The 27,517-nt window shown below is 42.9% G+C and overlaps 1 long non-coding RNA gene across 2 annotated transcripts; it reads left to right on the forward strand.

The window, feature by feature from the left end:
- The first annotated feature begins 3,380 nt into the window (after window positions 1–3,380).
- On the forward strand, window positions 3,381–24,793 carry LOC127316811 (uncharacterized). 2 transcript variants are annotated; one of them, XR_011749233.1, is made up of 4 exons: window positions 3,381–3,512; window positions 3,610–3,957; window positions 6,940–7,101; window positions 24,592–24,793. It is a non-coding gene; the product is annotated as an uncharacterized lncRNA (long non-coding RNA). The 2 variants fall into 2 exon arrangements; XR_007860659.2 differs by lacking the exon at window positions 24,592–24,793 and having other exon boundaries at window positions 6,940–9,869.
- Window positions 24,794–27,517: the final 2,724 nt, after the last annotated feature.

Genomic DNA, 27,517 nt, shown 5'->3' on the forward strand with positions numbered 1-27,517 from the left:
GATGTTCAGTAGTTTCCTCGTTCGAAGTTTCATGATCATTATCATTAGCTTCCTCTGTTGCCGGTGTAGGCGGTACAGGAACAACTTCCGGTACTGCGCTACTCTGATCAATGAGTGAAGATTCATCAATCTCATCGAGTTCTACTTTTTTTCCAGTCACTTCTTTAGTGAGAAATTCTTTCTCAAGAAAGGTTCCGTTCTTAGCAACAAAGATCTTGCCTTCGGATCTATGATAGAAAGTGTACCCTATAGTTTCCTTAGGGTATCCTATGAAGACGCATTTCTCCGCTTTGGGTTCTAGATTGTGCGGTTGTAACTTTTTTACATAGGCTTCGCAACCCCAAACTTTAAGGAACGACAGCTTAGGTTTCTTATTAAACCATAATTCATACGGTGTCATTTCAACGGATTTTGATGGTGTTCTATTTAAAGTGAATGCGGCTGTCTCTAATGCATAACTCCAAAATGATAACGGCAAATCAGTAAGAGACATCATAGAACGAACCATATCTAAGAGAGTTCGATTACGACGTTCGGACACACCGTTTCGTTGTGGTGTTCCAAGGTGTCAATTGTGAAAGTATTCCGTATTTCTTTAAATGCATGCCAAACTCATAACTCAGATATTCACCTCCGCGATCAGATCGTAGAAATTTAATCTTCTTGTTACGTTGATTTTCTACTTCACTTTGGAATTTCTTAAACTTCTCGAAAGTTTCGGATTTATGTTTCATGAAATAGATATACCCATATCTACTCAGATCATCTGTGAAGGTTAGAACATAACGATAACCACCGCGCGATGCTACACTCATTGGTCCGCACACATCGGTATGTATGATTTCCAATAAGTCAGTAGCTCGCTCCATAATACCAGAGAATGGAGTCTTAGTCATTTTTCCCATTAGACATGCTTCGCATCTATCAAGTGACTCAAAGTCAAGTGATTCAAGTAATCCATCGGTATGGAGTTTCTTCATGCGTTTCACTCCAATATGACCAAGACGACAGTGCCACATATAAGTAGAATTATCATTCAATTTAATTCGCTTAGCATCAATGTTATGTATATGTGTATCACTACTATCGAGATCTAACAGAAATAAGCCATTCTTTTCAGGTGCTCAACCATAAAAAAGATATTATTCATAAAAATAGAACAACCATTATTCTTAGACTTGAATGAATAACCGTCTTGCATTAAACAAGATCCAGATACAATGTTCACTAGATTTAGATGTGCGCCTTGGCGCACGATCCCGTGAAGTTCGTACCGATCTACGAATAAATAAAATTATATTTTATTGGATTTAGAAAACAAAGTCAACATGACACATAACCATAACGGGAAAATGATTATACAACAACTAATAGTGTTTTTTCATAGCAATATAGAAGGTAAGAATATCAATATTAATATCTACATAATAATTACATACATAGCATCATAAAAATAGGGAAATATATTACAACAGTAATGAGCATATGGTTATAATATGGAAGACAATACAATACAATAGCTATCAACATATAGTTATGATACGTAGAGGATCCCACACAGGGTTCACAACGACGACATTAATTGTTTATTACACGGAGTCTAGGATTAGAGCGCATCACCAGAGGTTGCGATCACATGCTTGGCCATGATGATTACACCTCGTAGTCTATAGGACGTCCATTGAAAATTCGGAATCATATCAGGGTCAAATGGAAACACCGATGCAGCTTTGAGCACCTAACTGATTCATCCATATTGTGAGTATGATCAGTAGCCACGTACTGGAGATTAGCCAGGGAAAGCACCGCATTTGCCACGCGGGGTAACGAAGGCTGAAGCTAAATTGTTGGCTCCAAAGCAAGAAGTTCTTTGCTGATTTATTCTATCCGGTAGATTAAACACAAGGAATATGTTGAGAAGCATAGCCAGGAGTTTCTGTGTAGTCAAATGACTACACAGGAATTTGGTCAATCTTTTGTATGCATATGAAAAAATCCTACAAACAGCTGTAAAAGAATTAAAAATGTGTACGTAATATAAGTTTGACATCACAACATTATGGTGCTGGCACCACTACTATTGAGGAGAAAGCAATACAATATTAGAGCATCTCCAGTTGCGTCCCCCAAACCGTTCCCCAAACCGCGTCGGATGGAGCGTTTGGGGGACGTGTTTTGTTCGTGCTGCGTTTGGGGGACGTCGATCCCCAGTTGCGTCCCCCACAGACAAAATAAATTGGCTTGTCCGGTCTGCCCGGACAAGTGTCACAGCGGTACGACTCAATTTTATTCGGGCACTCTTTTTTTTCTACTGACTCGTGGGCCAAGCTAATGGGGAGGACAATTTGGTTGTTCATGAGATCTCTAGCGGGCCGACGCATTTTGGACACGATTTATGTCCGCTTGCGTGGAGCACGGTGCAAAAAATGGTCACATGTACTTATACATTTGCGCCTCCCCAGCGGCAAGACCTTTTTTTACCGCTAGTGGCCTGTTATGCATTAATTGCATAGAAGAGAATAAAAGATGACTTTTGTGTGACCACCATTCGCCAACACATGAGCATAGAATTAATTAGAGAGAGGGACATCGCATGCAAAACACATTCACTGGCGGAAATTTCGTCCACATTTACATCCAAACGAAACGTACGATCATTTTGCGTCAGACCGGTAGAGATGATTCTTTATCCATGTAGACATAAACGTACGCTTTCTCGCCCGTGTGCATCGGGACCCTCCAGATGCCCTAACGACACATCTGGCACACACAAGGAGGAGGAGCTACACGTTGCCATCGTACGGGTGTCGAGTTGTCGTCACGTTGCGACCTCACTACCCCCACACTCTCCTGCACCACCCCCTCTCTCCCCGGCCTCCTATTCACCTGACCCAAACCGAGTGCCACTGCCATGGCTCCCGTGCTCCTGGCCGGCGGCAGCGCTTCCCTCTTCCGCCTTCAACAGCTGGACCAGCGACGCCCCGTTGCCTCTCCTCCTGATTACCGAGTGGAGCAACCGCAACGAGGGAGGCGCCAGTGACATGGAGGCCAGTGACATGGAGGTTAAAGTTCGCTTGATGCGCCGGTGTTCGATCTGCATGCGATGGCATTCGACCTGCTTTCCTACGGCACGGATGCTGCGTCTCGTCTGCCTGCTCGTGCTGACGCCGAGCAACATCAGATGGGCGACAGAGCGAGGAGATGAGGGCCGTCAATCACGAGGAGCTCGACCTCCACAGCGCGGCCGTATCTCGCCAGCCTCATCTTTACTACTACCTTTCTGAACCTAGAAGCAGATGTACCCATCTAGATGTGGCTTTAATTAGCGTGAGGAGGAAAATCCAGTTTTGGATTTGTTTGTTTCGTTGATCTGTGAAATTGTTTTTTGGAAACTGACTATTTTATTTTTCTTTGCTACACGATTTGCATTACAGATGCTCTAAAGCAAAAGATTGGTGTAGAACTAACACCATGAGCCAATGGGGATGATGAGAAGAATCTTCAACTCCAAGGTTATCTACCAGGAGCTAATTAATTCGTTTTATTTTCAATGCATTTCTTCTTTTATGTTCCCCTACCAATTTTAAGATGCAATGCTCTTTTATGTAGGTACCGAATCAGTTTGGCCACAATTTGTAGTGTGTCAATGGTGGCTGAGGACACGGCACGAGCATAACGCTGCCGCTACAAGGAAGACCTGACGAGCTTCACTGTTGAACATATCCCTAGTCTATACAGCAGGTCACTTGCTTGTAATCGAATGTTCATTTCAGAATCAGAACTACTAATCCTTCATAGCCTTGATTAATTTGGCTGAAATTTTGGTGTCTAATTGAGGGATGCTCAATTAGACAGCCTTGGCCAGGATATTGTGCTTATTTCTTCACATAATGAATCTCTGAGATGTCATGAAGAAAGACAGCCTTGGCCAAATTACTACAAGGGCAGAACCAAGTGGTACTGTTCCTAGCTTCTGAACATAATGCATTTCATTTCAGGTTCTGTTCACTGTTACTACTGCAATTATTCATTTATCTACTCCAGTTATTAATTTGTACAGTTAGTGCATAATTATATTTAGGGCATTTCTTATCTACTAACTAACCCGAGGCAACTTAATGAAAAGAAATCATTAGAACTTCTAGAAAAATAATATGCTTTGAGCCTTTTAGGTATACTTGGGGCAAAAGGGAGGCAACATGATTGTTGTACTTAAGCCAATCACTCATATAAACTACTCAAGTCTATGTACTATTCGTAGTTATGGTGACCATGGCAACATAAAAAGCAATCAAGAATTAGGAGTATGACTATATATGATAACATAATAAGGACATTTAATTTTCTGCTCGATATACTAAGTTTTGTTCTCTATGTTTATATGAATAGGTGTAAACTGAAAAACCAAATTACAAAAACATATGGCACGCAAAAATAAATTGAATATATGATAGCACAGAACCAGCAGGTAACAGGAAGTATACATAAGTAGCGGTAATTCGATCTAAACTAAGCTGCATCCATGACTGCATCAACTTCCATAAGTAGATTAAGCACCAGATATTGTCTTAACTCACACTTCTAGATATCTGAAGTCAGTTCTCTGCGTACAGTCATGTTCCTGCAATAGAGTTCAAATAACTAGTCTTAGATTTGGCCAGTTTGGAGCACACTATTACCACATAGTAGATAAAATCTAAGTGAAAATGGCTGGGTTGTTGATTCGTTTATGATGGAATGATGTCTCATTGTATTGTCACTAAACGGATGTCTCATACTACAGGAAAATAGTATTCTCTTGGTACATCGGAGTATAGAGCATAGAGCAAACAACTGATAAGAGTATTTGTCTCCTATATATGTCTAAACTGAATGAAAACAACCAGAAATTACACAAAAGGGCATACCCACATTACGACTAAGCGAAGCATGTAGATGAAGACACACAAAACTCCAGTAGGAGAAAAACACCACACATAAAATGCATTGTTCATGCAAAACTACATCATTTTTTGGGGAAAGCAAGAAATAGCATGTTCAGTTATTTAGACAGAAAACTGCAGTTTACAATAATGCACATTCCGTACTGGAACACTTGGTAGGCAAACTAAATAATTCCATGTTCATTTATCCATACATGATAACATGATAAGGACATTAATAACGGAAGCATAGGGATAGGTCGTAAAGCTGTAAAGAAAATACAGCTAGGCATGTAAAATTTTGGCTTCCAATAGAAAAGAAATAGGAACATACTGGCTGCATGCTCAATTTATGTCGAGATGAACTTCCCTCCTTTGATAGTCCGTACCAATTGCAAAATCTTTTGCATGGTAAACAATCAACGAAAGGCCATTGCAGCACCAAAAGTAGACCAAACAGTCTTAGCAATATAACATTCAAAAAAATAGACGATTCACACTTTTGAATTCAAAACATAACAAACATGTGTTCGAATAGCCAAGGCATCTCTCGTAAGCAACTTGTTATGGAACATCAGCCACTGTACAGGGTATTCAATATACATCTTTTTATTTGGAAGTGAATATACTATGTGAGAAGTCTATCTATCAAAAATTAAAAGAAGATGCCTAGCAAATAACACATACATCCTGTGTTCAACCTTTTGCATAGGCTACAAAGGATAGAGAACCAGGAATAAGGGAGCAAGCAAGCTTGAGCACGTAAAGAAAGTAGTAGCGAATGTTTATTTTCTATAAATATAAACTTCAACTGACCCCGTGTTACTGGCATCAGTTTAGATATGAAGCAGAGTATATATATGTTTGTAGAGACTACAAACCTTCTCCTAAATCATTCACCTTACTATAAATATAAACTTCAACTGACCACGTGTTACTGGCATCAGTTTAGATATGAAGCAGAGTATATGTTTGTAGAGACTACAAACCTGCTCCTAAATCATTCGCCGTAGCAGAGCATACGGTTAGTTCTCTACATTAAACCCTCCATCAGCACCATCAAAGGCAATATAACAAAGCCGGTACCTGAAAAAAAAGCAAGGTAACAAAAATAGTAGGAGAGAACACATAGCATGCAAGTCTAGTTAATCACCTACGCCCTCCGCCAGTGCTGCCACGTACCTTATCAGGACATTTATATGCATTAAGGATGGCAGGAAGTCTATCCCGCAACCTACAAAACCAAAGCAGGAATAAGCCAACATCTAGCGATATAAACCACAGAGTCATCTAGCGATATAAACCACAGAGCTGTAATAAAGACATGACTAACTACTACGGTAATGCTGCAGAAGCACTCACTGTACACACAGGCCATTGATCTTAGGCAGGTCCTCGTTAATGTACCAACGGCATGGAGCACCGCCACATAACCCCTTTCGACCTGCGAGCATAAAGGGTGGAAACGCCTGAACAGAAGGCGACACAAAAACATAGTGGAAAATTCCTTTTAGCTTCTTCAAATTCTAACCTTCAAACGGTTAACCTAAGTACCAACGAAGATCGCAACAACCGGTTTACTCTCAGGGGTCCGGAGCACATCTTCTCCATCAAAAGTGATTGCTCGCTCTCCCTAGAGAAGCAGGGTGGTTTCATAGCCACTATAAGCAGAAATGGAAATTAGCAAATAGCGGACACTTGAAAATTCTGAGCTGACCTATGACACTGGAAAATTGTAACTAACCAGAAGTTACACTTTCATACCATTAGAGATCAGCAAGCATATTTATAATCGACATTTGTTGCATCTTGATTCTTCACTCCTGATGATACTGAATCCAACATTGTAATTATGCCCGTGTGAATATTGTTCTTTTTAGTACACAAAACCCGAGGCCACCAAAAAGAAGAATCAGCTTATATGCAAAACAATGAACCATCGAAAAATTTGTATAATCGATATACAGCAGCTTGCAATATAGAACACACATCAGTGAAAATTGTTACATTGTTGCAGCTTGGTGGAAAGAAGGGATAAGATACGGAGGACTGGAGACGTGCTCGAGTGAAGCAGAATAGAAAATAGCAGCGATAGAAAAGGAGGAAACAAAGAGGATTTATGCCACTTGCCAGCGGCAACCTCCGCAGAAGGAAGCACGGATTCAGATGACACTAACTGGTATGTTATGTTTCTGTGTGACACCATGGGAGCTTTGTTTCTGTCCACTGTAGATATGGTCTAAATCAAGACCAAAATTATTAAATCGGAAAGATCCAAGAGCAAAAGCTAGAAGAAATGTTTCCAGTTTGTTTATTTCAGTGAAATTACCCATTTGCAGTCCAATTGATAACTGTAAACTGAAGAACAAACACCGCAGGGGCAGTAGGTTAATAAAGTGCAACCTATGATTCATAAGATCGTTCTTACCTTTATTTTCAAGCTCAGCCTATGCACCCTATAAAAACATGACACATCCTAGCTGATAGGCGTTGTTAAATCTAATTCCTATGAATTAGTAAAATAGAGGCAACATTAGTAGCACTATCTCATTTGATCGACTGTTTCAACAATAGCTACAGACTAAGATGGCTAATATAGGGTCCTTCTTTTTTATGAGTTAAATTTACTGAAACAACAACTGCTAATGAGTTTGGATTTTCTTCTAATTAAGTTCAATCACAATAAGAGATCTTACCCTTGATAACAGCTCATGCTATATCTCTGTCCATTAAAAAAATAAAGTATCAATTGAGTATTTACTTTTAGTACATTCCTAACAAATCCTTGATGCTACTTACCTACCTTTTAACTAAAAAATTCCTAGGAGAAATAAAACGATAATATGTTTGTGTAGTAGCATAATTAACTGCTCAACGAATGTAGAATCTGAGATCTGTTATAACTATCATTGCATGACATATTTTCGTTTCCAATAAAAATATAAGCGGAACACAACAAACGATGTACCAAAAAGGCATACTACTAAAGAGCGGACACATGATCAACTGGACCGTGATTTAAATAACAGATCAGTGTGCCCTGAATGCAAGTATGTAAAGTCACATAAGTTGAAAAACCATCTAACGACTGCAAATATTGTACATTAAGATAAGCTAAAAACCATCTAATATGAAAGAATACATAGATTGCATGACTCAGATGAAATGTACCTCACTGGAAATGAATGCCCAGCCTATGTCATTATGATCCAGAATGGGAACAACTGGACCAAAATGAGAAAGGGAAACCAGCCTATGCCATTATGATCCAGAATGGGAACAACTGAACCGGGAAACCATGAGATGTATGCAAATACCCACAAAGCTAAGCAAATGGTACTAACCAGTAACCACTATAAAGAAAAACTATCCTTGAACACTAAACGGTAAAATATACTCTGACTATTTTAGCAAGTAATTATCTCATGGTATCGACATAGTCAATACACCAATCTGATAATTCTGACAACCTCCACACTGAAAGAGGATACCAATATTTTGACAAAGTACATCATGAATGGCTTTGTGCATTAGAAGAACCATGCATATATTTCTTAAATGTGTCGATTTGAGGATAAATAATTGTGTACCATATACCATCATCACATGCCACTAAAAAGAGAGAAACAAAGTTCACTTAGAACCGGATAAGTAGCTCACCTCTGAGATGATGGTACCTCTCACATTGCGTTGGTAGGTGAAATTAGACATGTAGGGTCCAATTTAATAAACCCGTAAAGGAATTATGTGCCTCCTTGATCCCAACTCGTAGCTGCAGTTCCAACTCGTATTACAGACATGATGTAATAATATATATAAGGAAGTTAACACCTGAAACCAAATGCATCATAGTGAAGATTTTTTTAGGGAAATTACCTAAAATTGGGCACGTTGCCCCGTATCAAGGAATAGTAAAAACATCAATGGATATTCATCGTCTGTCCTGTAAAATCAACACACAAGAGGCTTACCACAATACAGAAATAACCATCTTTCTAGAGCATTTTTTGCCCTTAGGCATTTACACAAACACCTTCCCTGCACGCCTGTAATCTCACAACAAGGGAGCAAATAAGAAGATGTATTAGGAAGGAGATGGGAAGCCAAGGCAAATAAATAAAAGCATGCAAAATTAGCAACAGCTTGTTTCGGCCAATATCCCGGACGGACGAACCGTTTTGCCCCTGCTCTCTCTCCCAGGCGGCGGGCAGCAGATCCCATCTCCACCGGCGTGAGATCTGGGCCCCTCTCCCTCCGCTTGCCGCTCCGGCGGCAAGAGGGGGAGGGGACCTCGTTTCTCCTTCGTTTTGTAGTTAGGACTTGTCTGCTGTGGTGCGTCGTTGGGGTGGTGGGAGCGGCGCCCGGGCAAATAAATCTGCCTCAACTCCACTCCCACACCGGCGGCGACCTTCATGTCGGCGTCTCGGAGTTGTTGGCAAAGTGTGCTTGTCGATCTTTCAGGTCGGCAGCTTGGTCTTCTCGCCGTTCTTCAGATCTGGCGAGATCTGTTTCTCGACGTGTCACTGGCGTTTGTCGTTGTCCACGACGATGCTGGGGGCCGGTGCGAGGTGGTTCTTCTGGAGCGAAGATGTTGGTCCGGAGGTGGTGGATATGCCGTTCTTCTCCGACTTCGTCGATGGGAGGCGGTGTATCTTGGTCCAAGAGAGCACGGGGACGTCCCCCGGTCGACGTGCCACAGCGACATGTGCCTCGCTGCTTGCAGCAGGCCTGTTCATCGACTCACAAAGCCTCGTTGGCGATGGTGCCTTTTTGGATCTTGCAATGGTGGAGGCTCGGGCGTCTCTTCTTGCGTTCGTCTCGGCGGCGGTGGATTTAGACGGCGGCCGCTGTCTATGGTGGTTGCAGGAAACTCTAAGGATCGTTTTGTATTTCTCGATCTTTTAGGATTTTCTCTGCAAATTCAGGATAATCATTTTATCCCGATTTGTCTTTTAGTTTCCACATATATTGCTTTATGTAACTTGGTTTTCGATTAATGAAATATGTGGTTTCTTTCAACAAAAAAAACTTGTTTCGGCCACACACAAAAATAGTCGCCTTCAGGTAATTGCACCATCAAGTCAACATGAAGGGAGGAAAAAAACTAAATCTTTTATGACCTGGAGACTACTAAATCAAGTGACAAAGATGGTCAGCTGGAATTAGGAATTTCCATACATTTCAACCAACCGTGGCCTTAATGCATCCTTTGCACAATATATACTCTTATGTGTGAATCCGCAAGTGTGCATTTGAAAGTAAAAATATATATATCTTATGTACTACTTTGCTCCACTATATTTGTTATTTACCATGTGAAATATCACTTGCAGTATGCCCAACCAGATAACAATGCCTTATGTATGCAACGGATGGTCTCATAACTAATATTTTATATTTTCGCAAAAGAGGTAAATGTCCTTGATCAAACAATTACCAACTTCCCCCATTAAATAATTAACAGACACCATGAATAGTCAAATAATCAGTTGGAATTCATGAAATGTAAGCAAAAAGGGAGGCAATAAGAACTGAATATGTACTGACCTAGAAACTAATAAATAATACGGGGAAGATGTTGAGCTAGAAGTGGGACCTCTGTTCGCAGCTAATGTCTCACAAGCTCACAACGCCACAAGGAGGAGCTTATATGAGACCCCGATGGATTACCTCTGTAAAGGAATCAGCTTGCCGCAGGACCCACGCTTGATTTATCCCATTTACTTGCAGATGGAAAAGGGCTATTAACGCCAACCTGATAGATGAAATACACCTAAGTTGACCAACATAAACTATATAAACAAAGAAAATGGTAAAAAAATTGTTAGAGAAGAATTTCTCTTCTAAACACAGAACTCTGTTAAAAGGAGTCACAAATTACCTCAGTAAATATAGAAACTATTTTACGAAGATACTGACTATGAGGTCCAATAACTGGTGTGTTCAATCTGACATAAAAACATGTTACATAATCTGTGAAAAGAACAAAGCTAAATCTTTACTACATCCAAAAACCTCTTCATCTGTGCCCAATCAAGAGATAAAAAAAAAGAGTGAATAACCTGCTTAGACTGTAGTCAAATATGAGACAACATTGGTTCATCAGTGTTTGCAACATCCTGATTTGCATGTGAAGCCTGCTTGTGATTCTAGTACTGATGAACTCCCTCTCCAACACTAGACATCGCATCATCTGCCTCAGCACTGCCATAATTTCCTTTTGGGGATGAATCATGGTTCATGCTATGAGGAACAGCTTCTTCGGCATTGGCCATCCCATCACTAGTAACTGTCGATGGACTCTGACCTCTATTTCGTATAGATAAGTAGATCTGCACAAAAACAACTTAGCTTCTAGGGATTAAATCGTGAGAGAGAGATCAAGAGTTTGGGACTCTAGGTACCTATGTTTCATGTCGGCCCCCTCTGTTCTGGTGGCTATTCTCGTTGAGCACTTGGGAGGAGAGAGAGAGATGGGCGAGGGGAGAGCAACATGGTGGAGTTTCCCTAAAAAGCAACATGGTGGAGGAGGGATGGGTCGGCGGCTGCTTACCCTCCCTCGGGTAGAAGGAATACGTGGTACAGAGCATCACGAACCGGCAGTGGCCTCCTTTATGGAGGACGGTGGGGACGATGTGCACAGTGCCGTGCTACTTCTTCCTGGCCAGAGGTGGAGGAAGAGGAAGGAGGAAGCGCCCCTGGTGACGCCTCGTGCTCCTCCTGCTGAGCGCTCTTGGCGGCACGTCGTGCTCTTCCTGTTGAGCCCAGGGAGGAGGCAGGCCAGAGGAGATCGAGAGGTGCGACGATGTTGAGGGGACCCTCCTTAACCTTGCTCCCGCTGTATCCCTCCTTCCACTTGGTCGAGAAAGATGTGCAGAACCTGGATGCGGTGGTGTGAGCGGCCGCCGGTGCTTTCTCCCGCCGCCGGCGGCATAGGCTGGAGCGGCTTAACGGGGAGATGGGGCGGCGGCTGTTTGACCAGGAGGTGGAGGGAGGAGAGAGATGAGATTGGGGAGGGAAGACGAGGGTGGGGATTGGCTGCCCACCCATCGCATGCCCCCACCACGTTCACTCACTCTAGGCCCGCAGCAATGTGTGACACATCTAAAATCAACCCCAGAAGACTGACAAGTGGATCCGGCCAAATGTAGGTCCCGCACGCAGCCACATGCGGGTAGAACATGGCTGTTGCATGGCTTGATCTAGGAAGGGGAGGAAGCTCACGTGCCCACGCCAAACCAGGAGACGTGCTGCTCGCGTGTAACAGATGGCCAAGATCCACCTACTGACACATGCTGACAAGATCCAACGGCCCAGAAGCTGAAAGCCTTGTGAGGCCCCCTATGGGGGCATCGTTTATACCTTTAGATGCTCAACGCGGGTACAAAATAATAATTATTTAGGCTTAAAACTAATCCCGAAGGTAGATGTAGAGGAAGTGTGCCGACAGTGATCACATCGACTTTGGATCCATTTCCAACGCGCATCGTCACTTCATCCTTTAGTAGTCTTCGTTTATTCTTTAGTTCATGTTTCGAGTTACAAATATGAGCAACCGAACCAGTATCAAATACCCAGGTACTAGTACGAGAACCAGTAAGATAAACATCTATAACATGTATATCAGATATACCTTTTTTCTTCTTCTTGACAAGGCCGCTCTTCAGATCAGCCAGATACTTGGAGCAATTACGCTTCCAGTGTCCCTTCTCCTTGCAGTAATAGCACTCAGCATCAGGCTTAGGGCCAGTCTTAGGTTTCACAGGAGGCGTGGCAGCTTTCTTGCCACCCTTCTTGAATTTTCCCTTAGACTTTCCCTGTTTCTTGAAACTGGTGGTCTTGTTGACCATCAACACTTGGTGCTCTTTCTTGATCTCAATCTCAGCAGATTTTAACATGGCGAAGAGTTCATGTAACTCTTTGTTCATGTTCTGCATATTGTAGTTCATCACAAAGTTCTTGTAACTAGGTGGCAGTGATTGAAGGACACGATTAATCCCCAGTCTGTTAGGAATCACTATTCCCAAGTCACTGAGTTTCTTCGCATGCCCGGTCATGGCGAGCATGTGCTCACTAACGGAGCTGCCTTCTTCCATCATGCAACTAAAGAAGTGTTTCGATGCTTCATAGCATTCCACGGCCGCATGAGTTTCAAAGATAGCTTTCAGCTCATTGACCAACTCATGAGGATCGTGGTGCTCAAAACGTTTTTGAAGATCGGCTTCCAGACTGCACAGGATGGCACACTGAACTTGAGAGTACCGAGTTTCCGAGTCTCGTAAACAGTCTTTACTTCATCGGTTTCAGTTTCTGCAGGAGGGTCACCTAGCGGTGCATCAAGGACATATTGCAGATTTCCGCCAGCGAGGAAGATCCTCACATGACGGAACCAGTCGGTGAAGTTGCTACCGTTGCTCTTAAGCTTTTCTTTCTCTAGGAACTGGTTAAAATTGATTGGGGACGCCATATCTACAACATATATTTGCAATAGTTTAGACTAATTTTATGACAAATTGAGTTCAAATTTTAATTCAATATAATTAAAAACTAGGTGAACTCCCACTCAAAACAATATCCCTCGAATTGTCTTAGTGATCACACGAACCAAATCCACCACACCAAGTCCGATCATCACAAGACAAGATGTAACTTCAATGGCGAACACTCAAAGTGTTCATCACATCAATCATATGATTCATGCTCTACCTTTCGGTATCATGTGTTCCGAGACCATGTCTGTACATGCTAGGCTCGTCAAGGCCACCTTAGTATCCGCATGTGCAAAACTGTCTTGCACCCGTTGTATGCACTTGTTGATTCTATCACACCCGATCATCACGAGATGCTTCGAAACGACAAGTCTTGGCAACGGTGCTACTAAGGTTGAACACTTTATTATCTTGATATTTTAGTGAGAGGGATCATCTTATAATGCTACCGTCGCGATCTAAGCAAAATAAGATGCATAAAAGGATTACCATCACATGCAGTTCATATGTGATATGATATGGCCCTTTTGTCTTTGCGCCTTTGATCTTCATCTTCAAAGCACGGACATGATCTCCATCATCAACGGGCATGATCTCCATCATCGTCGGCGTAGCGTCAAGGTCAATGGCGCCGTCTTCATGATTGTTCTCCCATGTAGCAACTATTACAACTTCTTTGAAATACTACTCAACATGAAATTTAAAGACAACCATAAGGCTCCTGCCGGTTGCCACAATACAATAATGATCATCTCATACATATTCATCGTCACATTATGGTCATATCACATCACCAAACCCTGCAAAAATAAGTTAGACGTCTCTAATTTGGTTTGCATATTTTACGTGGTTTAGGGTTTTCGAGTGAGATCTAATCTACCTACGAACATGAACCACAACGATGATACTAGTGTTGTCAATAGAAGAGTAAATTGAATCTTCACTATAGTAGGAGAGACAGACACCCGCAAAGCCTCTTATGCAATACAAGTTGCATGTCGAACGAGGAGCAAGTCTCATGAACGCGGTCATGTAAAGTTAGCCCGAGCCGCTTCATTCCACTATGCCACAAAGATGCAAAGTACTCAAACTAAAGACAACATAAGCATCAACGCCCACAAAACTATTGTGTTCTACTCGTGCAACCATCTATGCATAGACACGGCTCTGATACCACTGTAGGGATTCGTTGCATAGAAAACAAAAAAATTCCTACCGCGAGAACGCAATCCAAGCCAAGATGCAATCTAGAAGACGGAAGCAACGAGGGGATGATCGAGACTCATCCTTGAAGATTTCCAAAGCCTACAAGAGTAGGCTCTTGTTGCTGTGGTAGACGATCACTTGCCGCTTGCAAAAGCGCGTAGAAGATCTTGATCACGGTGCCACAATCGGGCAGCACCTCCATACTCGGTCACACGTTAGGTGTTGATGAAGACGACGTCCTTCTCCCCGTTCCAGCGGGCAGCGGAAGTAGTAGCTCCTCCTTGAATCCGGCAGCACGACGGCGTGGTGGCGGTGGCGATGGAGATCTCCGGCGGAGTTTCGCTAAGCGTGCGGGAGAGGTGGAGGAGAGAGGGGGCGGCTAGTGGCATAGGCATCCCCAATGGGCCTGCCGAAGATGGTACCCAGGGTTTACTGAAGGCCCACAACCCGAAGGATAAGGAGAATTCGGAAGCCCAACTTGTTAGTTAAGGAAAGCTAGAGTTGTATTAGGAGAGAACACTTGTAATATTACGGGAGAAGTTGGAAACCTTCCCGAACTCTGTAACTTGTACATCACGAATCCCTCGGCTCCACCTCCTATATAAGGGGGAGTCGAGGGACAAAGAAAGCATCGATTCATTGTCTCACAAACCCTAGTTTTCATATCGTCGAGTACTTTTCAGCTGAAACCTTCGAGATCTACTTGCCCTCTACTTCTAACTAAACCCTAGCCTATAACCCGTAGGCATTGACAAGTTAAACCCTTGTCAATTGGCGCCGTCTGTGGGGATTAGAGGCATCAAGGATCTGATCTCGATGGCACGTTCAAGATCGTTGACTTCATCAACGGCAAACAACGCGATGGATCGAGGTAAACAGATCGCAACTGGTCCTGTCGATTTTGTTCCTCACCCGCCCTCCCGTTTGGATGCATATGCGTATCTGGAGGAGCCTATGGAGATGACGTTCGGAAGGTTCCACTTTCGCGTCGAGAAGGAGGGAGCGTATCGTCTCGAAATTCCGATCTCGTCGGGATCATCGGTGGTCGATTCCGATCTTTCGAACTCAACATCGACAATCGAGTCAGGCGAAGAGGAGACTTCATCGCCACGCTTCATCAGCACCAGGGCAAGCGAAAAGCTCGCCAAGATCTTCAGCGACATGTCCTTCGAGTCATCTGCGGACTCAGATATAAGCGATGACTCGAATAGCTTCGACAACTTCAACTTCATCGACAGATCTACTACCATTGGTGAGGTCTTCACCAATCTCTATGATGGTGTCACCAAACCCAACATGGTTCAGTATCCAAAATATCAACAGATCTATGCAATTGGAGATCTGAGTCGCCCACAAGAGGAGACGTCAGAGAATTTCGACGAAGCAGGAAATCCGTATGTCGATCCTGCAGATCTCACGAGAGGTCTAGGAACAAAATATATCGGACCAGGAACACGAGAGATGGTACGATTTCCGCAGGAAGTATGGGATCGAGTCGCAAGAGCCATTAATGGTACAGAGCCAATGATTGTAACGGCGACACCTGAGGAGTTACAAGCATATCAATATAGGCTTGCACGTACCAGGCGGGAGCTCGATAAGCAGAAAATCGCGTTGGACAGAAGGCAGGAAGCAGCCTCTGCATCAAGCAGGCGAAGGGCGGAATTAAGTCGACATTCAGGAACTTCGGGAGATAGCCACAGAGAAGCTCGGAACAGGACAAGATCTAGGATGCAAAACATACCTGAAGCTGATAGAGAGCACTTGGTGCAAAACCTCGACATGTCCTTTATGTCGATAGACACACGAGGGAACATTATCCCTAAAACACCGGAAGCTGGGTATATGGCGACACAAGCCTTTATCCTCGCGTCTAGGCCACCTCCTGGAGATCCAAGGGAGGCATTATACAACATGGCCATGGCAGGTGTTGGGGCCATGGGAACAGCGTTTGCATCAACGCCTCCCGAAGGTTCAGCAAGGCAAAATAGTCCACGACCTGCGGCAGCAGCAACAGTTCCCGAAAGAACAGGTGGAGCAAGAGACACAGCAGCGCAAGCAAGGGTGGACAGAGCACGACAAAATAGAAGGGAACATCGGCACTCCCCAGAGTTAGATGACGAGGATATGTGCGGTGCTTTACAAGGAGGGTCCGAAAAACTCGAGTTCCTGCGGGGTTCAAGCTGCCCGATAACTTCAAAAAATTCGACGGCCTGCAAGATCCAGAGGATTGGCTAGTCGATTATCTCGAGACGGTAAAATTAACAGGAGGAACCAGAGCAACAGCCATGCAGAGCATCCAAGTACATCTGAGTGGAGCTGCGCGATCTTGGATAAAGAAGCTTCCCCCATGTTCTATCGACAGCTGGGATAGCTTCGAGGATGTGTTCGTCAAAAATTTCTGGTCTACTTGCAAAAAACCTGCATCACTAGAGGAGTTGAGAGCATGTCGACAAAAGCCGGATGAATCAATGAGAAAGTACATCCAAAGGTGGAATATCATCAAAAACTCGGCAGAGAATATATCTGACGAGAGAGCGATAGAAGCGTTTGTCGCAGGAATCCGACGAGGAGATTTTGTCGAGTACTTGGGGAGAACCAACCCAAAGACAGTATCTGCATTGATGGAGATAGAAAATAGATGGGCAGATGGAGAGGATGATGTTCACAACAAACGGCATAGGTCGCCAGAGGAGGACCGTGGTCGAAATTATCAAAATAGACGCCGGTTTTCTCGGCAGTACTCAAACTACGATGCACCTGGCCAAATCTCGGCTGGGTTTCGAGCAAGCGTTGGAGGAAACAATAGAGATGATTATCAAAGGAGCAGCGAGGCGACAATAGAGATGGCTCCCGAAACAGCAGGTTGATGTCTACGGGTGCTTCTATTCTTGTAGACAATGTTGGGCCTCCAAGAGCAGAGGTTTGTAGAACAGCAGCAAGTTTTCCCTTAAGTGGATCACCCAAGGTTTATCGAACTCAGGGAGGAAGAGGTCAAAGATATCCCTCTCAAGCAACCCTGCAACCACAAAGCAAGAAGTCTCTTGTGTCCCCAACACACCTAATACACTTGTCAGATGTATAGGTGCCCTAGTTCGGCGAAGAGATAGTGAAATACAGGTGGTATGAATGTATATGAGCAGTAGTAACGGCACCAGAAAATAACTTGATGCTACAACTGGTGTGTGGTTGATGGTGGTAATATTGCAGGCAGTACAGATGCAGTAGAACAGTAAACAAGCAGCGATGATTGCAGTATTTGGGAACAAGGCCTAGGGATTATACTTTCACTAGTGGACACTCTCAACATTGATCACATAACAGAATAAATAGATAAATGCTATACTCTACACTCTCTTGTTGAATGATGAACACCACTAATTGTGTAGGATTACACGAACCCTCAATGCCGGAGTTAACAAGCTCCACAATATTCGATATTCATGTTTAAATAACCTTAGAGTGCACGATAGATCAACACAACTAAACCAAGTACTAACATAGCATGCACACTGTCACCATCACATTATGAAGGAGGCATAGATCACATCAATACTATCATAGCAATAGTTAACTTCATAATCTACAAGAGATCACAATCATAACCTACGCCAAGTACTACACGATGCACACACTGTCACCATTACACCGTGCAGGAGGAATAGAGTACTTTAATAACATCACTAGAGTAGCACATAGATGAATAGTGATACAAAACACATTGCAATCATAAAGGGATATAAATAAGCACTTCACTATGCTATTCATAACAGCGAATAAGTATTCTGTGAAATATAGCCTAAGAGACCCACACGGTGCACACACTGTCACCTTTACACACGTGGGACAAGAAGTCTCCGGAGATCACATAAGTAAAATCCACTTGACTAGCATAATGACATCTAGATTACAAGCATCATCATATGAATCTCAATCATGTAAGGCAGCTCATGAGATTATTGTATTGAAGTACATAGGGAGAGAGATTAACCACATAGCTACCGGTACAGCCCTTAGCCTCGATGGAGAACTACTCCCTACTCATGGGAGACAGTAGTGTTGATGAAGATGGCGGTGGAGATGGCAGCGGTGTCGATGGAGAAGCCTTCCGGGGGCACTTCCCCATCCCGGCGGCGTGCCAGAACAGAGACTTATGTCCCCTAGATCTTGGCTTCGCGATGGCGGGGGCTCTGGAAGGTTTCTTGTACCGTGGCTTTTCCGTCTCAAAGATTTAGGTCAGGGACCTTAAAATAGGCGAAGAGGCGGAGTCGGAGGGCTGACGAGGCGACAACACAGTAGGGGGGCGCGGCCCACCCCCTGGCCGCGCCAGCCTATCATCTGGGGCCCACAGGGCCCTCCTCTGGTGGCTCTCGGGTGTTCTGGAAGCTTCGTGTGATTCTAAGATGCTGGGCGTTGATTTCGTCCAATTCCGAGAATATTTCCTTACTAGGATTTCTGAAACCAAAAACAGCAGAAAACAGGAACTGGCACTTCGGCATCTCGTCAATAGGTTAGTTCCAGAAAACGCATAAAATCATGATAAAGTGTGAACAAAACATGTAGGTATTGTCATAAAACAAGCATGGAACATAAGAAATTATCGATACGTTGGAGACGTATCAGCATCCCCAAGCTTAGTTTTACTCGTCCCGAGTAGGTAAACGATAACAAAGATAATTTCTGAAGTGACATGCTACCAACATGATCTTAATCATACTATTGTAAATCATATGAGATGAATGCAGTGATTCAAAGCAATGGTAAAGACAATGAGTAAACAACTGAATCATATAGCAAAGACTTTTCATGAATAGTACTTTCACGACAAGCATCAATAAGTCTTGCATAAGAGTTAACTCATAAAGCAATAAATTCGTAGTAAAGGTGTTGAAACAACACAAAGGAAGATTAAGTTTCAGCGGTTGCTTTCAACTTGTAACACGTATATCTCATGGATAGTTGTCAACATAAAGTAATATGATGAATGCAAATATGCAAGTATGTAAGAATCAATGCTCGGTTAACACAAGTGTTTGCTTCTTGAGATGGGAGGAAATAGGTAAACTGACTCAACATAAAAGTAGAAGAAAGGCCCTTCAAAGAGGGAAGCATCGATTGCTATATTTGTGCTAGAGCTTTTATTTTGAAAACAAGAAACAATTTTGTCAACGGTAGTAATAAAGCATATGTGTTATGTAAATTATATCCTACAAGTTGCAAGCCTCATGCATAGTATACCAATAGTGCCTGCACCTTGTCCTAATTAGCTCGGATTACCTGGATTATCACCGCAATACATATGTTTTAACCAAGTATCACAAAGGGGTACCTCTATGCCGCCTGTACAAAGGTCTAAGGAGAAAGCTCGCATTGGATTTCTCGCTTTTGATTATTCTCAACTTAGACATCCATACCGGGACAACATAGACAACAGATAATGGACTCCTCTTTAATGCTTAAGCATTCAACAACAATTAATATTCTCATAAGAGATTGAGGATTGTTGTCGAAAACTGAAACTTCCACCATGAATCATGGCTTTAGTTAGCGGCCCAATGTTCTTCTCTAACAATATGCATGCTCAAACCATTCAACTCATGGTAAATCGCCCTTACTTCAGACAAGACGAACATGCATAGCAACTCACATGATATTCAACAAAGAGTAGTTGATGGCGTCCCCAGGAACATGGTTATCGCACAGCAAGCAACTTAATAAGAAATAAAATACATAAGTACATATTCAATACCACAATAGTTTTTAGGCTATTTGTCCCATGAGCTATATATTGCAAAGACAAAGGATAGAAATTTAAAGGTAGCACTCAAGCAATTTACTTTGGAATGGCGGAGAAATACCATGTAGTAGGTAGGTATGGTGGACACAAGTGGCATAGTTATTGGCTCAAGGATTTGGATGCACGAGAAGTAATCCTTCTCAATACAAGGCTTAGGCTAGCAAGGTTATTTGAAGCAAACACAAGTATGAACTAGTATAGCAAAACTTACATAAGAACATATTGCAAGCATTATAAGACTTTACACCGTCTTCCTTGTTGTTCAAACCCTTACTAGAAAATATTTAGACCTTAGAGAGACCAATCATGCAAACCAAATTTTAGCAAGCTCTATGTATTTCTTCACTAATAGGTGCAAAGTATATGATGCAAGAGCTTAATCATGACCACAACAATTTCCAAGTATCACATTGTTCAAGACATCATACCAATTACTACATGTAGCATTTCCCGTTTCCAACCATATAACAATTAACGAAGCAGTTCAACCTTCGCCATGAAAATTAAAAGCTAAGAACACATGTGTTCATATCAACCAGCGGAGCGTGTCTCTCTCCCACACAATGAATGCTAGGATCCATTTTATTCAAACAAAACAAAAACAAAAACAAACAGATGCTCCAAGCAAAGTACATAAGATGTGGCCGAATAAAAATATAGTTTCAAGGGAGGAACCTGATAATTTGTCGATGAAGAAGGGGATGCCTTGGGCATCCCCAAACTTAGATGCTTGAGTCTTCTTGAAATATGCAGGGATGAACCACCGGGCATCCCCAAGCTTAGAGCTTTCACTCTCCTTGATCATATTGTATCATCCTCCTCTCTTGACCCTTGAAAACTTCCTCCACACCAAACTCGAAACAAACTCATTAGAGGGTTAGTGCATAATCAAAAACTCATATGTTCAGAGGTGACACAATCATTCTTAACACTTCTGGACATTGCCCAAGGCTACTGGAAATTAATGGAACAAAGAAATCCATCCAACACAGCAAAAGAGGCAATGCGAAATAAAAGGCAGAATCTGTCAAAACAGAACAGTCCGTAAAGATGAATTTTTACGAGGCACCATACTTGCTCAAATGAAAATGCTCAAATTGAATGAAAGTTGCGTACATATCTGAGGATCACTCACGTAAATTGGCAGAATTTTCTGAGTTACCTACAAAGAATTCAACCCAGATTTGTGACAGCAAGAAATCTGTTTCTACGCAGTAATCCAAATCTAGTATGAACCTTACTATCAAAGACTTTACTTGGCACAACAATGCAACAAAATTAAGATAAGGAGAGGTTGCTACAGTAGTAACAACTTCCAAGACACAAATATAAAACAAAAGTACTGTAGTAAAATAAACACATGGGTTATCTCCCAAGAAGTGCTTTCTTTATAGCCATTAAGATGGGCTCAGTAATTTCAATGATGCACTCCCAAGAAATAAGAGTTGAAGCAAAAGAGAGCATCAAAAAGAAAATTCAAAACAAATTTAAGTCTAACCCACTTCCTATGAAAATGAATCTTGTAAATAAACAAATTCATGAAGCATAATGCAACAAGCATAGAAAGATAAAACAAGTGCAGCTTCAAGATTTTCAGCAAAAAGAGAGGTGTTTTAGTAAGATGAAAATTTCTACAACCATATTTTCTTCTCTCATAATAATATCCAGTAGCATCATCAGCAAACTCAACAATATAACTATCACATAAAGCATTCTTATCATGAGTCTCATGCATAAAAGTATCATTACTCTCCACATAAGCATAATCAATTTTATTAGTAATAGTGGGAGAAAATTCAACAAAATAGCTATCATTATTATTCTCATCAAGTGTAGGAGGCATGGTATAATCATCATAAAATTTACTCTCCATAGTAGGTGGCACCAAAAGACCACTATCATTATAATCATCATAAATAGGAGGCAAAGTATCATCAAAGAAAATTTTCTCCTCAATGCTTGGGGGACTAAAAAGATCATGCTCATCAAAACCAGCTTCCCCAAGCTTAGAACTTTCTATATCATTAGCAACAATGGTATTCAAAGTGTTCATACTAATATGTTCCATGGGTTTTTAAATTTTCGCATCAAACCATCCATGTCTTAACTCAGGAAATAGAATAAAAAGCTCCATGTTGCTTTCCATTATGCCAAACTAGTGTAAAACAAGAAACAAAAATATGCAATTGCAGGATCTAAAGGAAATAGCTTCGAGTACTTACAACGGCGCCGGAAAATAGCTTAGTAGCCGAGATCCGGAGTGTGAGTACCTTTCACCTTTCCTCCCCGGCAACGGCGCCAGAAAAGTGCTTGATGTCTACGGGTGCTTCTATTCTTGTAGACAGTGTTGGGCCTCCAAGAGCAGAGATTTGTAGAACAGCAGCAAGTTTTCCCTTAGGCCCCGTTTACTTCTCAGGTATTTTAGGGGCTGACAGGGTAAATTACCGGCCCACGACCAAATCCCGAAAGTTACCGAAATGCCCGTTTACTTCTATGGTTTTTTCGGGGAATTTTCCGGCCCAACCCAGATTTTCCCGACCCGTTATGCCTCACCCTCCGGTATTCTCACACACGAGGCTACCCTCGTGTTTTGTTCGGGGAAAGGGGAGAGACGGAGCCGACGACAGCTTCAGGAGACGGCGGCGGTGAAAGAACAAGCAAATCACAACGGCGCCGACGAGATCCTCCTCCGGCGACTGGTCCCCGGTGAGTTCTCGCGCCTCCTCCCCTTTTCCACTCCTCCCTAGGGTTTCTTGGTGTCAGCCGCCGTCCGCGACGAAGCTCCGGTAGCTCGCGGCTCCGACGGACATGGGGTGCGGTGGTTGAGCCTGCGCCGGCGCCGCCTCGTACTACCTATGCTGTGGCGCCACCCCGTATTGCCTCGGCGGTGGCTACAACTGCGCCGCGTGGTAATGCCTCTGTGGCGGCTGCGCTTGGTACGGCCTCTGTGGCTGCGCCTGGTACCTCTTCTGTAGCGTCTGGCGAATTGGTTGATATTGGTTTAGACTGATTGATAAAAATGTGGTGCTATGTGACTCAATCTGATGTATATGCGCTTTGCTAGGGCTCTGTGAGGATGGCCATGTCGTTGAGGCCACGCAATTGGTTTGGAAGGTCATGGGTATTTGTAACATATGCTCTCATCTTCATTAGGTGTCTGTGCCTGTAGCTTCACCTCGTCAATTAATGGCTGTCACACTTCTTAGAGGTGGTGTTCTGAACTCTGAATGAACTGCAGTACCCGCTGGTGCATGACGGATCATGTATTTCTTTTGATCCTTCTAATGTATTATTTCGTATTTTCATTTCAAGTAATTAATGTTACTCTGTACTCCCAGTTCATAACCAACCTTTCCATATATGACTGTAAAGCAACCTACAGCAAGGGGAACAACTTCTGAAAGTTAGCCATACCGGTGATGTGGTAGTTTCAGTCAGTAAAGCACACTTGGTTTTGCCTATACTGGATTTATTCAAGATGAATTCAGATTTTGCATCTGCTCCATCTAGCTCCATGCTTGGCCATTTTTGTATGATGCCTAGCGCTGTTAAGTTTGATGCCTGATGCTACTCTGTATTGTCTGGTTTGCATTTCCATTGTGCGTTTCTAGAATTACCATTTCTTTTAGATTGACCTTTTGCCACTGTGCTGGGGAGTGCGTTCTAGCTCTAGAATGCAATCACTTGCTGGTGAGTATCATGTTTCTCTACTGAGATTTGCTAGATATTATAAATTCATATTCCTTTCTTAATATCCAGAGGGATCACTAGGTCAGGTTTCACGTTACTAGAAACCATTTTCTGAACATCCTACTGTATTTGAAACAGAGCTAGAAAATACTATGATCGATATGTAGCATCATTTTATATGGGAGGCGCTCTAGCCTGCCGTGTTGGCCAATTCAATCATGTCTGAACTCTGAACCTGACCACTAAAATTGTTTGCATGTTCATTCTTCAGTTTGAGTGCCCAGGGATATAGCTGTGAGGTTCAAATTTATAGTACTGTGCAAGAATGACCAGTCAAACTGATCAATTTTCTACTGTTTCGTAGCTTCAGTTACTTTTGACAAATACCTTAAATTATAAGGATGCTCCCTAGTTGCAGTTACTATACAATTGAACTATCTGTAAGCAATGTATCAATACTAAATTTTACCTCTGTGTGTATTTCTAGCTGGAGGTCCTCTGGCGGCGGCGCGGTTTCCGTAGTTTGGCGGCGATGACTTCTAAAGTTCTTCAAACTGCATGACACTGAGTTTATGGCGGTGGTTGCTCATCTGTTGGGTCGACATTTATTTATGTGTATGTTCTTGTTCGAGAAGATTGCATAACATAATTGCATGACACCAAGTTTATGTTAAAGACAGAGTTTTTAATTTACTGATTGTCCATTATCACTTCCTGGGATGCAAAGATTGAGCTTTTATTATCTGATCTCAATCCTCTCATATCCCCTCTCATCCCAAAAAATAAAGTAACTAGAGGCTGTGGGGGAGGGTGTGGGGAAATGAGGGGAAATTAGGGAAAAATTGGGGATTGGATGAAAGGGGGGGTTTCACCCAATCCCCTCTCATCCCCAAACCCCTAGGGGATGGAAATACCATAGGAGTAAACAAGGCCTTAAGTGGATCACCCAAGGTTTATCGAACTCAGGGAGGAAGAGGTCAAAGATATCCCTCTCAAGCAACCCTGCAACCACAAAGCAAGAAGTCTCTTGTGTCCCCAACACACCTAATACACTTGTCAGATGTATAGGTGCCCTAGTTCGGCGAAGAGATAGTGAAATACAGGTGGTATGAATGTATATAAGCAGTAGTAACGGCACCAGAAAATAACTTGATGCTACAACTGGCGTGTGGTTGATGGTGGTAATATTGCAGACAGTACAGATGCAGTAGAACAGTAAACAAGCAGCGATGATTGCAGTATTTGGGAACAAGGCCTAGGGATTATACTTTCACTAGTGGAAACTCTCAACATTGATCACATAACAGAATAAATAGATAAATGCTATACTCTACACTCTTTTGTTGAATGATGAACACCACTAATTGTGTAGGATTACACGAACCCTCAATGCCGGAGTTAACAAGCTCCACAATATTCGATATTCATGTTTAAATAACCTTAGAGTGCACGATAGATCAACACAACTAAACCAAATACTAACATAGCATGCACACTGTCACCATCACACTATGAAGGAGGCATAGATCACATCAATACTATCATAGCAATAGTTAACTTCATAATCTACAAGAGATCACAATCATAACCTACGCCAAGTACTACACGATGCACACACTGTCACCATTACACCGTGCAGGAGGAATAGAGTACTTTAATAACATCACTAGAGTAGCACATAGATGAATAGTGATACAAAACACATTGCAATCATAAAGGGATATAAATAAGCACTTCACTATGCTATTCATAACAGTGAATAAGTATTCTGTGAAATATAGCCTAAGAGACCCACACGGTGCACACACTGTCACCTTTACACACGTGGGACAAGGAGTCTCCGGAGATCACATAATTAAAATCCACTTGACTAGCATAATGACATCTAGATTACAAGCATCATCATATGAATCTCAATCATGTAAGGCAGCTCATGAGATTATTGTATTGAAGTACATAGGGAGAGAGATTAACCACATAGCTACCGGTACAGCCCTTAGCCTCGATGGAGAACTACTCCCTCCTCATGGGAGACAACAGTGTTGATGAAGATGGCGGTGGAGATGGCAGCGGTGTCGGTGGAGAAGCCTTCCGGGGGCACTTTCCCGTCCCGGCGGCGTGCCAGAACAGAGATTTTTGTCCCCCAGATCTTGGCTTCGCGATGGCGGTGGCTCTGGAAGGTTTCTTGTACCGTGGCTTTTCCGTCTCGAAGATTTAGGTCAGAGACCTTTAAATAGGCGAAGAGGCAGAGTCGGAGGGCTGACGAGGCGATGACACAGTAGGGGGGCGCGGCCCACCCCCTGGCCGCGCCAGCCTATCATCTGGGGCCCACAGGGCCCTCCTCTGGTGGCTCTCGGGTGTTCTGGAAGCTTCGTGTGATTCTAAGATGCTGGGCGTTGATTTCGTCCAATTCCGAGAATATTTCCTTACTAGGATTTCTGAAACCAAAAACAGCAGAAAACAGGAACTGGCACTTCGGCATCTCGTCAATAGGTTAGTTCCAGAAAACGCATAAAATCATCATAAAGTGTGAACAAAACATGTAGGTATTGTCATAAAACAAGCATGGAACATAAGAAATTATCGATACGTTGGAGACGTATCACAGGCCAAATAATGGGCCTAGGTTCCAGATACCTTTCGTGTCCCCCGAGGAGATGATGAATGGGCCATGCCAAATGCACTTTTATCTCGACAACAATGGAAAAAAGACAGTCAGGACACCGGCAAAAGGATTGCCGAAATTTTTAGGCAATGCTAAGGTGGGCAGGGCACGCCAATGCCTAGACAACAAATAGAAACCCGCAAGGGTCCAGGAGTGAGATTCACTTGCCACCTCCTCCCGCAATTACGGACGACAATCGACATCAGCTCATAATAGAGGCGGCACCAGCGCCACCGCCTTACGTTGATCCCAACTCCAATGGAGCGGTCTCGATGATTTAGAAAGGTAGGCCATCCAATAGAGCTCAGAAAGTAATCTCGCGACAGGTGTTCATGGCAGAGAAGATGCCTCCACCAACGATTGAGTACCTCAATTGGTCAGGACAAGACATTGACTTCACAATAGCGGACCATCCGCAGCAAGTTCCTCGACCAGGGCAATCAGCACTTATCTTACCAGCAGTAATAGCAGGATTCGACGTATCGCGAGTATTCATAGATGGAGGCAGCAGCCTAAACCTTATGTATGCAGATACACTAAGGAAGATGAACATATCTCTAGCAAATCTGAAGCCAACCGATACGCGTTTCCATGGAATTACGCCGGAAAAGCCAAGTTATCCGTTGGGAAAGATCAATCTCGACGTTCAGTTTGGGACCCGAGAAAACTACAGGATAGAGAGGCTGGAGTTTGAGGTCGTGGATTTCCCATCACAGTACCACGCTTTATTGGGGCGCCCATCATATGC

This window comes from Lolium perenne, chromosome 7 (genome assembly GCF_019359855.2).
Source record: "Lolium perenne isolate Kyuss_39 chromosome 7, Kyuss_2.0, whole genome shotgun sequence".
Taxonomy (NCBI): domain Eukaryota; kingdom Viridiplantae; phylum Streptophyta; class Magnoliopsida; order Poales; family Poaceae; genus Lolium; species Lolium perenne.